At 39.0% G+C, this 14689-nt stretch overlaps 1 protein-coding gene across 6 annotated transcripts in view; it reads left to right on the plus strand.

The window, feature by feature from the left end:
- VPS13D (vacuolar protein sorting 13 homolog D) overlaps nt 1–14689 on the plus strand; it is a 335894-nt gene that overhangs the window by 263134 nt on the left and 58071 nt on the right. The window lies entirely within an intron of this gene.

Here is a 14689-nt window from a genome sequence, read left to right on the forward strand (position 1 = left end):
GGTAAGTGGAGGGATGACAAGCACCCTAATAGTCACTGTCTGGGTCATCTTGAGCAGCCCTTTCATCTCAGTCTCTAAAATGGTGATGACAGTACACCCACCTCACAGAGCTGATATCAAAGGAGTGTTTTTTAAACTATAAAGTATGATCTCAGTGTGAACTTCTGTTATTATTAAGGTCCTGTTCATGATACAGCTCTTTTCTTCAAGGAGAGCTCCAGGCACTCCCATTGGCAGCTGAGCAGGGCCTAGAAGGGAGTACCTATTCATGTGGTACTAAAGTCAGGGATTTCACATGTTTGAGAATAACCAGGTCAGTTTATTGTTGAGGGCTCTTTTTTTTTTTTTTAATAATTAATTTATTTGTTTTCCGTTTTCAACAATCACTTCCATAAGTTTTAAATTTTCTCCCCCTCCCTCCCCAAGATAGCATGCAATCTTATATAGTCTCTACACATACATTCTTATTAAACATTTTCATATTAGTCTTGTTGCATAGAAGAATTAAAACAAATGGGAGAAACCATGAGAAAAAACAAGACAAGACAAAACAGGCTGCTTCATTCTGCGATCCAGTTCCATAGTTCTTTCTCTGGATGTGGATGGTATTTTGCATCTTGAGTTCTTTGGAAATGTTTTAGATCCTTGCATTGCTATGAAGGGCTAAGTTTATCAGAAATAGTCCTCATACACTGGGGCTCTTACCGTGTGTAATGTTCTCTTGTTTCTACTCACTTCACTCAGCATCAGTTCATATAAGTCCTTCCAGGCCTCTGTGAAGTCTGCCTGTTCGTCATTTCTTATAGCATAATAGTATTCCATTACATTCACGTACCACAATTTGTTCAGCTGTTCCCCAAATGATGGGCATCCCCTTGATTTCCAATTCTTGGCCACCACAAAGAGAGCTCCTATAAATATTTTTGTACATGTGGGTCCTTTTCCCATTTCTATGATCTCTTTGGGATAGAGTCCCAGAAGCGATATTGCTGGGTCAAAGGGTATGCACATTTTTGTAGCCCTTTGGGCATAGTTCCAAATTGCTGTCCAGAATGGCTGGATCAGCTCACAACTCCACCGACAGTGAGTTAGTGTTCCAACTCTCCCACATCTTCTCCAACATTTATCATCTTCCTTTCTTGTCATGTTAGCCAATCTGATAGGTGTGATGTGGTACTATTGAGGGCTCTTCTTTGGGTGACTCTGGAATATTTCCTAATTGTTCTAATCTATGAGGTGATAACGTACAAGAAATGAATTGGGCAAATGTCGAATTTCACCAACCTCTCACTTTGCAGGAGATCACCTCTGAAAGGCAGTTTAAATAAATTAAGAACTAACTGGCTTTTGAGGGTCACACCAGATTTATGAAGTCTTAATTATAGAGTATTACTCTCTAGTTTATATCGTGTGACTCAAGCTCATCAAACTACATGTTGATGATAAATATCTTGAGGGAATTTGCTTTCAAGAATAGATAAGAATGACTTCAAATTATCAGAATCTTTCAAAAAATACTTGAGGATGATTAAAAACATTTTTCCTAAGTAATTTTGCACTTTTCCTCTCTTGTTGGTCAGGTTTATATTCTTAATTTGACTAGATAGTCCTCTTTATTGATACTCTCCTGGATTGAACCCAATCTTCTTCTATGTTGCTATAGATGCTCAGTTAGTGGATTCTGAATTAATGAGGTTTTATCATATCATCAGAAGTAATTGCCAGGATACAGTCTAAGGTTCTTAAGTAAAATTCAAACATCAGCATATGTGCAGTTTATGAAGGAAATAATAAACTCACATAATGCCATTCATGGTGAAAATGCTGTTAAATTTAATTTTATTCATATGAAAGGTGGAAAGTTGGCTCTTTAATGTTTGGGTGCCCTGGGAAGACATTAAAAGAAAATCTTATCAGTGCTGACAATGCAGTATATGTCTAATTTATTAGAAACTAATGCTTGTGATTTGATATCTTATTTTCACTGTGTTTTATGTGTTTTCAGTATAGCAGTGTCCCATACATCAGTTTTGATTGTTTCCACATTTTTCTACCTACTGCCAAAGTCATAGAGAACCTGCCAACGGCCAGAAAAAAAAGGGATTGGAAAATGGAAATAGTATATCTCTAGAGAAATCTCTTTAGCAAAACTGTTCTTTAGAAGGACTGCATGCATAATATTTATTTATCAGTTAATAAAATATTGGGTGTTTACTTCACCTATATGTACTTTCCTGGCATATATATATTTCTCTCTATATGTAGACATATATAAAATGTACTATAAAAAACTATAAAATAATACTTTTTTTAAAAAAAGTTCCTATATGCTGTTGAGGAGACCAATTCATATTCTTGTTGTGTACATATATTTATATGTTTATATAGTGTGTTATGTGCACATATGTGTACATATATGTATGTAGATAACATGTGTGTTGCATATGTGTAAACATACAATTATGCCTATGGCCCAAGACAGAACCAGAAATCGGTGTTATAGCTAACTTTATGCAGAGTGGAAAAGAATAAAGTAGATTCCAGTTGGCCAGCATATTCTATTCAGTGTTCATCTGAATAGTTTAAAATATTCTTGCTCTTAGTAAAAGCCTTTTTTCCCCCAGAGCAACCACTGGAGACTAAATGTTAAAGGAAATTTGTGTGCCTGGAATGTTCTTGAAAACAAGGACCATTTGCATGAGTTATTTAATAAAGCCCAAGATGGATTGCTTGAAAGCCTTCACTGCATTTAAATTAGTAGGGTTTCCTCTCTGGTTAATCTTCAAGGATAAAACTGGGACATAACTAATGATAGTTCCTGCAACTTTTTCAGTGGTGATCTCATGGACAGATTACCACGTAATGAACACTTCTTTTGCAACATGGAGGATCCAGTGCTATCGTTTTTATGGCCGCTTGGCTTCAAGAGACTCTTAGCCTTGGAATACTACTCCAACAGAGCATTTAAAAAGCCATTTCCCAAATAAACCCATGAGCCTTAGTAGGCTCTCCCACGGTAGACCCTCAATGTAATGACTAAGATAATAGCTTGAGAGTTTGGTTACCATTTAATGTTCTAGGATTTACTAGGGTTCTGAGGAGATGGAATCATTTTTGATATTAGCTATTCTTCTCTCTGAACTTACTACATCTCCATTGCCTATAATGTTTTAATTCTTTCTTTCCACCTATCCATGGTCTTTCTTGCCTTAAAAGACTTAGCTCCTCCTCCCAAGTTTTTCCTATCTGTCAGATGGCTCCTTTTTGTTACATGTTATTTTTATTTCTATTGTATTACTTAAATTTAAGTATATGTTTCATTGTGTTCTGAAGTCATTTCAGGTATAGTCTAATTTCTTCTCTGCAACGTAATCTCTTCTAGGACCAGGGTTATAAGTCTTTTATTTCTTTTCTGTCTGCCATCCACCCACCCAAGCACTACGTACAGAGTTTCATAGCCACTGAGATTCTCGGTGTTGTTATCTGACTGATTAATCCACACCATATTTCAGCTAAGGAGAGCTTTCCCTCCTTATCACAGTTATTAATTTGATTAACCTATCCTGCTTGTCTTGTAGGTTAATTTTCAGGTTATGGTGCCATAAGATTGCCTTCTGTGTAACTTAAGATTCACTCTTAATCCATGTTTAACCATAACTGTCACTAGGTACCTAAAATACCTCTTACCCAAGTCTTATGCCAGAGACATACTAAGAATAGGCTGTTTATGAAATATAGGCTCTGTCTGTGACCTTTCAGACAACAACACCTTAAGACATCTGTCCCTGTGTTCTTTATTTTTCTGGGCCCCATTAAGTTACTGGAAAGTATTTGTTATAGGAGAGAGTTTGTCAGCATCTATAGCAGGTGAGAGGCCTAGACATTTTCCTTAAATATAATATTAATACTCCTCTTTGCATATGATCACTATGGAGACGTGGCACTTGTCCAGACAACCTATTCTTTGCCATAGAGCTAGCTATCACATGCATGCACCCAATTTCATTTTATCAAAGCATGTCTGTAAACCCCACACCCAGTTTTTTGATATCCAGGCAGTTTTAAAGTATCTGTCTGACATGATTCTGTAAGAAAGGTTTTGTATATTTAGTTTGGCAGCCAGATGGAGAAAGAAAGTCAGACATCAGGTTATCACTTCTAATCAGGCTTTCCTCATCAAAATCCTGTCTCTGATTAAAGCAAAAGAAAATTTGAGTATACATTACTTGTGTATCTATGTATTTTAAAGCTCTTGGGGAAACCTTCTCTAGTCCTTTCTCACCCTCTGAAGTGTTCAGAATAAAATGTTGCCTAAGAGCCTAAGAATTTCTGCACTGGCCTGTCTGTATTGTGGCGTTTCCAGCTTTGTATACTATCTCAGTCTTCGTATACATCCCACGTCATAAGAGACCTTTACAATGTCACCTTCAAAGATTGGAGACCTATCACTCCAGATAATTTTCCTTAATAATCCATTTTGGAGCTACTGTTCTGAATTCCTAAAAGCTTTCCAATTTTGAAACTGTTGCGTTAACACATTTTAGAAAGGACATTGACAAGCTATCACACATCCAGAGAAAGTCACCCATGATGGTGAAGGAACTAGAGAATATGCTGCAAGTAGAAACTGGGGGTGTTTAGAGAAAATAAGACTTACAGAGAACACAACAGCTGTTTCCAAGTGTGAGTACAAATTGGGCCTCTTCTTCCTGTTTCCGGAGGGCACCAGTTAGTAAGAGTTGCAAGAAAACAGATTTAAACTCTACAAAGCAAAATTTCCTAATAGTTTAGGTCCATCTCAAATTGGAATAAGCTACTTCAGGAGATGTCAGGTTACTCCTTCGCTAGCGATTTTCAACTAGATAATGAATCAACATTTGTTAGAGATGTTGTAAGAGGGGATTCTTGTTTAGGTTTGGATTAGACTAAATGTCCTCTAAGTTTCCTTTCAACTCCAAAATTATGTGAATCTAACCCTCTATCTTCAACCAATCCTGTCAAAATAATGTATTTTATAAAGGCATCATCAGTGATATTAAATAATACCTTATTATTTTGGGGGGGAGGTCCTCAGAGTTGACTCCTAAATTTTCAGGAAATTAGTTCTAGTGTCCTGAGATTTGGTGAACGAGTCAGTATTCACAGATTTCCAAGCCTAGGACAGCCTCAGTGGACACACCCCTTCTTTTGCTGATGAACAATTTTACTGGTATCCCCTAATAATTCAAAGGTCAGAGGGAGGGAAAGGGGGTACTTTTCTTGGATCCACAACTTTTGAGTTTTTAATTGTCTTTGATCCACTAGCCCCCCTCCCCCACCTCTGCAATGAGTCATCAAAGACAGCTATTTAGTGTGCATTCCACTACAGTGTGGAAAATGTAAGATTATAAAGCATACACTAGTAAATAAATTATAGGTATACAGAAGAGGTCCCACTTAAAAGATAAGTCTAGAAGTAGCTCCTTAGTTCTGAGTTACTTTTTTTCTAGTCAGTGAATTCAGTCCTTCCCGGCCTAAGGCGTTTTCTACCTACCCAGTTAAGTTTGTCTTCTTTTACTTCATAGAATCATAGATTTAGAACTTAGAGCAAAGGTCCTGAACCTGTAATCTTTAAAAAATTTTTAAAATGTTTTTAAAACTATTTTGATAACTGTATTTCAATGTAATTGGTTTCCTTTCCAATCCTGTGTATTTTATGCATTTAAAAACATTCTGTGAAAGGATTGATAGGGCTCTAGACTACCAGAGGGATCCATGGTACAAAATAGGTCAAGAATCCTTGACTGGTAAAGACCTTAAAGCTCATCCAGTCCCATTCCTCTCTCAGTCCTATTTTCTATCTTAAATTCAATTTTATTTTATTTCTAGTTTCAAATTCTCTCCTTCCCTTCCCCCACCCACTGAAAAGGCAAGAAAAACAAAAACCCATTGCAAATATATCTACACAAACAAGCACACACAGACACACGCACAGAGTCATGCAATAAAGAAAAACTTCTGTATTAACTATGAAGAGAGAGCAAAAGAAGTAAGGAAGAAAATGTGATTCAGTCTGCACCCCGAGTTGTTTCTCTGTCTAGGTTGTATAAACCTTACTTGATCATAAGGTCTTTGGAGTTGTGTTGCCTAACCATGAGCAATTAATATCTCTCCACATATTAATCTACCTCTATTTCCATAAAGAAGGCTTTGTGGTTGTATTCGTATAGTTACTATGTATATTTTGGCAGGTAGACTCTTAAATATTTTATGCATTCTCTAGTTAATTTTGAATGGGATATCTCTTCTTGCTGGGTTTTCTTGGTAATATATAAGAAAACTGATGATTTGTATAAGTTTATTTTATATCCTGCTACTTTGCTAAAGTTATTTTTATTAAAATTTTAATTGACTCTAGGGTTCTATATGAAGACCATGTAATCATCTGCAAAAAACAATACTTTTGTTTCCTCTTTGCCTTCACTTCGTTAATTTCTTGTCTTATTGCTATAACTAGAATTTTTAGAACTACAGTAAATATTAGTCTGTCAGTAAGCATTTATTAAGGTCCGACTGTGTGCCAGCCTCTGTGCTAATCACTGCGAATACAGTTATGACCAAAGACAGTCCCTGTTCCCAACTTGCTTACAACCTAAGAGGTAAAGACTACACAAAAAGGAAGTGGAAGGAGAAGTCACTCAGAGAAGTCCTAGAATAGAGCTGCCAGAGGAAGAATGAGGAGATGCCTAAGCTGAACCTGTTCCTTAAACAGAGGATTTGGGGCTCATGGCCCCACCCTCCATTTAGAGAGGCAGAGGGGAGTGGTGAGGTAAAGAACCAGGGCTGATGGGATCTTGCAGGATGATACCTTTATCCCACTGATGAGCTTCTTGAGGCTATGATAGAGAGGTCAGAGGAGTTCCAGAAGAGTACATATGGGGAGAAATGAGTATACATGAGAACAGTAGTGGTGACCATGAACATCTCTGCCCTCCCACAGTCTCTCATTGTGGGAGTGACACCTCAGGGATAGACTCTTCACAAAATGTTGTCTAATCCAGGTGATGTGCCTCAGTTGAAGAGCTAAAGATTTGTCTGGAGTCACTTTGGTAGTAAGTAATGGGGAGGCAATATTTGCACCAGGGACTTAGACTCCAAAGCCAGTGTACTTCCCACACACAGCTCCACCTCCTGGATGCTGAGGGAGGGGGGTGTTTTGGGTAGGGCTTTCTGCCCTAGCTATCACCAAAGTTTGTCCTGAAACCCCGAAAGAATCGAAACAAAGAATTATAGGAGAAGAAGCAGAATACTTTGAAAGAAAGATGATGAGAAGTTAATTACTCATTTGAGTTGGGGGACATGTAAATGCTTAATGGTAAGGAAGTTTTAGTTTTGTGGTGTGGGGAGGAGAGAGAGAACCTACGGGGAGTCCATAAAGAGTGGTTAGTACCAAAGGGGCAGCAAACAATCATTTTAGGATGCAATGCCTACGCATCTCTGCTGATCGCTGAGCTTTTCAGCCCCCTCTAGTTCAAGAAAAGCTGCTGTTTTCAAGAGAAGTGTAGAAGCTATGCCCAGTGATTAGCCATGAACAGATTGCATAGAGCTTCCCTAAGGAAACTGCAGGTAATTCAACTGTTCTTTTTAAACTCTGTTGTTTGGAGAAGAAGGGAAGTATTTTATGAGTAACATGTGAGAAAGGAAGAAATATGATTCCTAGCTCAGGAGAATCACTTCTCATTAGATAGGGAGCCCTTTGAGGTCTTAAAACCAGATGATGGATGACCTTAGGTGGGTGGAATATTTTTGTTCTTGAAGCATACAGCAAGATGACAGCACCTGAAAGGGAAAGAGAAGGACAGAGTACCTTCCCACACTCAATTATTAGTGACTTGTCTATTTAGGAAACCCACTGTGTTTCCCCTGCCTGTGTAAAGAGGAGCTCCAAAACATGTAGCTCAGACAAGGCTCGTGGTCTTGTTCATTCTCTCTCTCAACGAACAATGTCCCAAGTACATACTGGTTGTAAAAATCCATTTTTTCCCCTGTGTTCTGAGTTCACAGACTATGACACAATGATTCTACCTATACCAACCCCTGAAAGTGGTCATATTCATTGATGAGTTTTTGGACCCCTCACATGGATTTCAAACCACACCCCTTCTTTGTAGAATCCCCAGGTGCTACTGCTGTTTTATGAGCATTTTGCTTGCAGGCTGGGTTTTTGGACAGCTATATTTGTCACAATCAGGGTTTTATTTTCTCCTCCCTCTGGGGACTATGCAGTCTAAACTTGCATGGTCAGACTAGTAATATGAAGACTCACAAAGAATTATGGAAGCTTCCAAATTAATCATCGTTTTTATACCAGTCTGAATTGGTATTGTGTCCTTTGGGGAGCTCAAATTCCTTTTCAAGATGTAGCTCACAAATCCCCGCTGTTGGGGCAGGTAGGAGGGTGGAGGGGTGCTGGGGAATGAATGTCCCTGTGTTATAGAGTATAAACTGAGGCCCAGACAAGTGAAGTTCCTTGCCTAAGGTCATAAAGCTAGTTAGCTGTAGAGCTGGGGGACTCATTCACTTTTCCCATTTTCCTGTCTAATAATTTTTTCACAGATTTGGTTGACAAGCCATTTGTACATGAACAGTAACACTATAGAGAGAACAGGCTATGTGCCATAGTATGGCAAACAGTACTATACTCTAGCAAACTAGTCCGAAATTCATTTGGAGGCATTTCCTTGACCAGTGAATTCATTTTTAAATAAAATTGTGCTACAACCCTGTCAGGAAATATATTCTAGATTATATGTGGCATATCAATTTTGATCAGGCAGGAGTTATCACTATAATGGGAGTCTGTGCTTCTGTTCCTCCTGTCTCTGTTGGTCTCATTTACTTTTCTTATGGCATTTTGTGGGTTTATGTAAGTACTAAAGGGGAAAGAGTTTATTCAACATAAAAAAGAAATCACAGCCAAAATATTTATCTGATTGTTAGAGAGCTCGCTGTCCTGAGATGTTTGAGTGTGAAATGAATGTCAGCCTCAAGATGATAACTTCTTTGGACAAAGCTGTAAGAAAGAGCCTATCATGTATTTACAAGAGTTGGTACACATTTTATCTGGCTAATTGAGAAAGCATATATTTTTTCAAATTGATTTTCTGACACTATAACTTTCTTTTCCTAGCTTAGCAAAGGTAGTAAATGAGCACTAACGCAGAATATTTGGATAAGTTCCTTTGAACTATTCACTGAAGGCAGTTTTTATGATGCAGTTGTCTTGTGATAACACCAGAGAACTCCTAGTAGTTTTTTTCCCAAACTACTTCAAACATAGATAATGACAGGGGTGGTCCAGTTGTATCATAAAATTCTGGTGACCATAGAAAACTTCAAAGGGAAATCAATCCGGAACTTAACCTGTCATAATGGAGAGTATTGATCACAAGAGAACATAGTGGTTAACTTTAATTGTCTTGTGACTGAGAATCTTTTGGGATGTCAACTCACCAAAATACAGGAATGAGCGATATTAGGGGGAGGTCTGTATGCTTAGATTATTTTAACAGTAAAACGAGAAGAGTTAGAGTTGGCATCTGCCTGTCTCCTAAGAAAATGAAGGACCAAATCATCATTTGTAAAGTGCTCTGATGTCCCTTGGCTAGAAGTTGCTAACTTCAAAAGGCTTTTATTGTTGAGTTTGAAGTACAGTGAAACTTTATTAATTCTTTGAAAATTCAGTTTGTGATATACTCTGCTTTCTTAGCAAATTCTTTACTGTAAACTTATAGAGTAGACAAGAATATAGAGTCGATAGTTGAAATATTTGAGGACTGTTTTAAGAATCATAAAGTACTTTAGAAGCACCATTTAAATATGTCATGTGTTCATTTTTCTCCATTAAAGTAGGTCTCCTACAACCTTCTAAGCTTTACTTCATTAGAGTCTTAAGTGTATTTGAAAATTGTAAGTAGTGTATTCTTGCCCATATCCACTTCACATTAGCAAATTAGCAGGCACCACATCCTAGCATGCACTGCTTTGGTTAAAATGCTCTTTGTGATAAATGGAGCTACAAATAAGGTTGAAAGATGAGCCAAACAAGGTCAGAAATCTAGCCCTTCAGTCATAGCTTCTAAAAGGACCCCTTTGCTTTTAAACCATTGTCAACTGAGATATCTGTCTCCAGTGGAGTGGCCAGGAGGATGTTCTGTTTTCTCCTTCCCTGCACACTAGGGCTGCTTGGGCAAGCACTCTACTTCTCTAAGAGAAATATTCTTTCAGTCAGCAAATCTTTGTTAAGCACTTACTATGTGCTGAGCACCATGGATACACATAAAGGCTCTGCTGTCAAGTAGTTCATAAGGGAAACAGCATGCAAACAACTTTGTACAAACAAGCTCAAAACAGGATAGATTCAAGACAGGCGATCAGCAGAGAGAAGGCACTAGAATGTAGAAGTCAGTCATTAAATACCTCACTTGTACCAGTCATTCTATTCAGTGATGGGGATACAGAAAGAGGTAAAAGACAGTTTTTACCCTCAAGGAGCTCACAGTCTATTGAAGAAAACAACAAACAAACAAATGTATACAAAGAGGCTATAACCGGGATAAATTAGAAGTAAGAGGGAAGATTCTAGAACAGAGGTATCAAACATAAGGCCCACAACACTCCCAAGTAAGGCCAAACCAGATTAAAATGTAATTGGGAAATAGTTAACAAATTAAAACATAGATAATATTACATGTTTTAAAACTGTGTCAATATGCAGCCCAGATTCTTATATCCACATTAATGGCCCCTGCTTCTATCTTAGTTTAACACCATCACCCTGGAGATAAGAGGAGTTGGGGAAGGTTTTCTGTAGAAGGAAGGATTTTAGTTGGATCATAAAAGAAGTCAAGGAGATGCGTAGGACAGAAGGGGAGAGGTGGAGGAGGCCACCGTAGTCATGGAAGAGTGTCAGGGAGAGCAGTCTAAGAAGACTGGAGAGGTAGAAGAGGGCTAGGTTTTGAAAGGCTTGGAGGGCTAAAGAGGACCGTGCATTTCTTACTTCAGGCAGTAGGGAGGCACAGGAGTTCATTGAGTAGGAAGGTGATATGAAGAACAGTGCCTTGTCCCCATTCCCCATTCCCAGAACTCTCCAGGAGCCGCCTCTCAGTCTCCTGCCCCCACACTCACCCCTATCCCCTTGGTGTGTTCTTAAGAAGCAGGTTGTGGAAGGCTCTTGTCAGATCCTGAGAACATGAAAGAAATAACATTCAGAAGAAGAGTGACAGAGCCCTGTCACCACCTCTTGTTGAACTATAAAAGATGTTTGGAGGGAACCGGCAGCTGGAGAAAGATTGTCCTTAGATCCTGGGTGCCGATGGGGTTTGTAGTTTAGAAAGGAAGTTGCTGAAAGTTCCCTTATCTTGACACTCTGAGGGCAAGAGGTCTTTCTTCAAAGAGAGTGAATAGTAACATCTCTGGCTCTTTGCTGATCCGGAGAAAGGAAGATGAGAGGCAGAGAGACAAATGGAAAGCAGGGGGTCTAGATGCCGGAGCAGGTCAGTTTATCCCTAGCATTTTATAGGCAGGGAATCAGAGGCACCAAAAGTGTAAAATGGAAATTCTACATCCTGTGCTGAGGAGAAGCCAGGACAGAGCAGGAACTGAAAATAGAAGACTAATACATTGCCACAAATGGCAAATTCCCTCTGGATGTTGCTCTCCTCCATGTTTTTTATCATAAAAAATAGGTAGCTCAAAAAAGTAGCTCATTCATACCCATGTGCTGATATTCTTCTGGTAAGCTCTAGGCTGTTGTGGTGAAACACTATTGGAAAAGGTGTTCAGGGGTCACGAACTTGCTGTGAACCCTCTTGTGTCAAGCAGGTGATCCCAAACTATTGTTAGCGTCTGCTGTAAATGATATGCCTCGGGGTTCGAGCAGAGTTCAGCCAAGATCCCCACATGACATGGAGATCTGCCCTTGAGCCAGGTTTGGGTAAGTTATGTGGCAAATGTCTTTAAAATGCTGGCATCTGTTACATGGGAGAGGGTAGGGCTGCTGAGAATGATGGAGTGCTCACGGAAATTAGGATGGGGGAGAGACCCCCCAACAGCTGACAGACTGTATCAGGCCACTGCAGCACATCCAGCACTCTTGATAAACAGCTCTTAAAGGCATTACGTGGCTTGGAAAGCATTCTTTAAAAATGGTTATATTTTCCAGACGCGCGACAGTCCACCATTCCCTATTTTCCAAGGGTATTGAATTGTTAAACCAGATTCCAGTTCATTGGGCTGCTGGAACTACTGAGAGCTTTATCTGTCTGCCTTGCCTGCTGTCAGAACATTCTTTCATGAATATTATCTTAGAGGTCAGGAACCCTATTTCTGCAAAAATACAGCAGTTCCCAGGGCTCCTGGCCACAATCTGGGAGGGAAAATCATTTATTGTATTCATTTTTCGTTTGGTGGATAGCTTATATGACAGGATCTCGTGTATTGTGCCTGTGTTATTTCCTGATTTTCCTCATGATAAAAATAACAGCCACATTTAGATTGTTGTCAAGCTCTAACCTTTGAAAATGAGCTTCTTGACAAGATTTACAAATGGTTTTTGTTTTTTCAATTTCAGAACCAACATTCCCACCCACCCATTAGCCCCAGAAAGAGTCCCTCATATGCTTTTGCCCCTGTATTCTATTATTTTAGGGCTTCTGTGTTCTCTATAACTTGGTACAAGCTCCTTATGACTAGATCAGTTTCCTTATCAGTAAAGTGGGGTGTTTGGTGTTCTTGTGCAAATCTGTTTCCTGGGGCTCTTGACATGATGACTTCATTCTTCACCAGAAGTTTGATGAGACCATGAATCTAGTTCCCTGAGAGCTTAACTTACTCTTATGAAAGCACTAGGACCCTGGGTAGGGTTGAAGCCAAATAAATGTGAAAACTCTCATGTGTTCAGACTTGAAGAGTAGTGTAGGTATTTTCATGCCAGCACCAGGAGACTAACACCCAGCTCAGTTCCCTAAAGGGACCTACCTAGTCTTATGTAAAACATGCCATTGCTCTATCTAAAGGTGAGTTATCATTGCTGCAGACTTCAGTTGACCCAACCCCCTCATTTTATAGGGGAGGAAGCTGAAGCCCAAAGAGGTCTATTGTCTTGCCCAAGGTCACATAACTAAGTGGCAGAGCTGGGATTGGAATCCAGGTCTCCCCACTCCTATTCCAGAACTTTTTCCACTGTACAAAAGACTAGTTCCTTCTTAAGACCCACAATGTTTGATCAGTAGAGCTATTTTTCCAAAGATTTTCATAGGAACGTGGTGGTGGCATATTACAGTGGAGATCATAAGCTCAGAACTTGTCTTGAGTAAGTCATTGGTATCAGCTGATGCAGGCTTTCATATATACATGATCAAAGCAGAGGTGCTCAAATTCTTGAAATTCTGCGTTTCAGCTTGTATGGTAGCCAAGAAATCTATTTAAAACGTTTGGCAATGGATATTTTGCCCAGGGAAGTGGATATGCACAGTGTGAAAACTAAATTCCAAAACATGTTTCCTTTTAGTTCCCATTTCCCATATCAAATTAGTGCTAGTTAGCACTGCCCACAGCTCTGTTATGAATGGAAGTGCCAAATAGCTCATGGAGCTCTGGAGGAATAGATCCATAAACAGAAAATCCAGCAGGGAGAAGAACATAGCAATGATTCAAATAATCACATTTCTGAGATGCTTTTGCATGTTATTCTAAAGCTATTAGTATCCTTGGCCCTGCTGAGTGATCTCCAGTGCCCTGTTATTCATTTTCTGGTGGTTCTGGTGGCTGAGGTTTTTATGTCACTGGGATTTGGACAGTAAAACATGTGTAGGAGAGAAAACAAAGGTAATAGCTAGTGGAGAATTGGGGGGGGGGGGGGGGGGGGGTCACTATTATCAGACTCTCAAAACCTGTCTAGGCCAATTAGATAACCTCATTTTCAGGCCTGTGTGCCACCTTCAAAGACTTAATAGAGCAATATTCCATCACCTCTAGGATCTTTATGCATAAAATTATTTCTCAACTATTCATCTGTAGAACATTTGATGCTTAAGGCTTATTAATATGTTTAAAGACTTAATCTAACTCTGAGTTTGCATATTAGACCCTAGGGGCTACTTGGTTCAAATGCTCATTTCCCTTTAAGGTTCTTGAGTTCCTACCCTAAGAGCTCAGTGCTATATATTTTTTCTTCTTTTCTCTTCTACCTGAACCTCTTCCTACACTTCATTTCTTTGAGATTACATTCTTGGTTTCATGAAATCCTAGTTTTACTGGCTCCATTTAATATGTATTCATATTCTCATTCTTACCATTGTGCACAGATGAGAATATACAAATCCTTAGAAAGAGATGTTTCCATTTCCCTTGTTCCATCTGTTCCTTTGCTCCTCCCTCTTGCACCTCTTCAAAAAAAAGGTAAGTTGGAGGACTTGGAAAGAAAAATACATTAGCTCATCTATAAACATCAGAACAGTAAACAGAAGAGGCCTGTAAAGAACTGGGAATAATGTATTCACAGTTTCCATTCAGAAATCCATGGATTATTTTGGATATGCATGGCTTTTCAAATAGATACATCCCTAGCATGAACCAAATCATGATTGGAAACACACAGTTGAGTTGAAATTGATAAGAAAGGCTCTCTAGATTCAGACAACTCTTACTC

Source organism: Notamacropus eugenii, chromosome 5, assembly GCF_028372415.1.
Source record: "Notamacropus eugenii isolate mMacEug1 chromosome 5, mMacEug1.pri_v2, whole genome shotgun sequence".
Taxonomy (NCBI): domain Eukaryota; kingdom Metazoa; phylum Chordata; class Mammalia; order Diprotodontia; family Macropodidae; genus Notamacropus; species Notamacropus eugenii.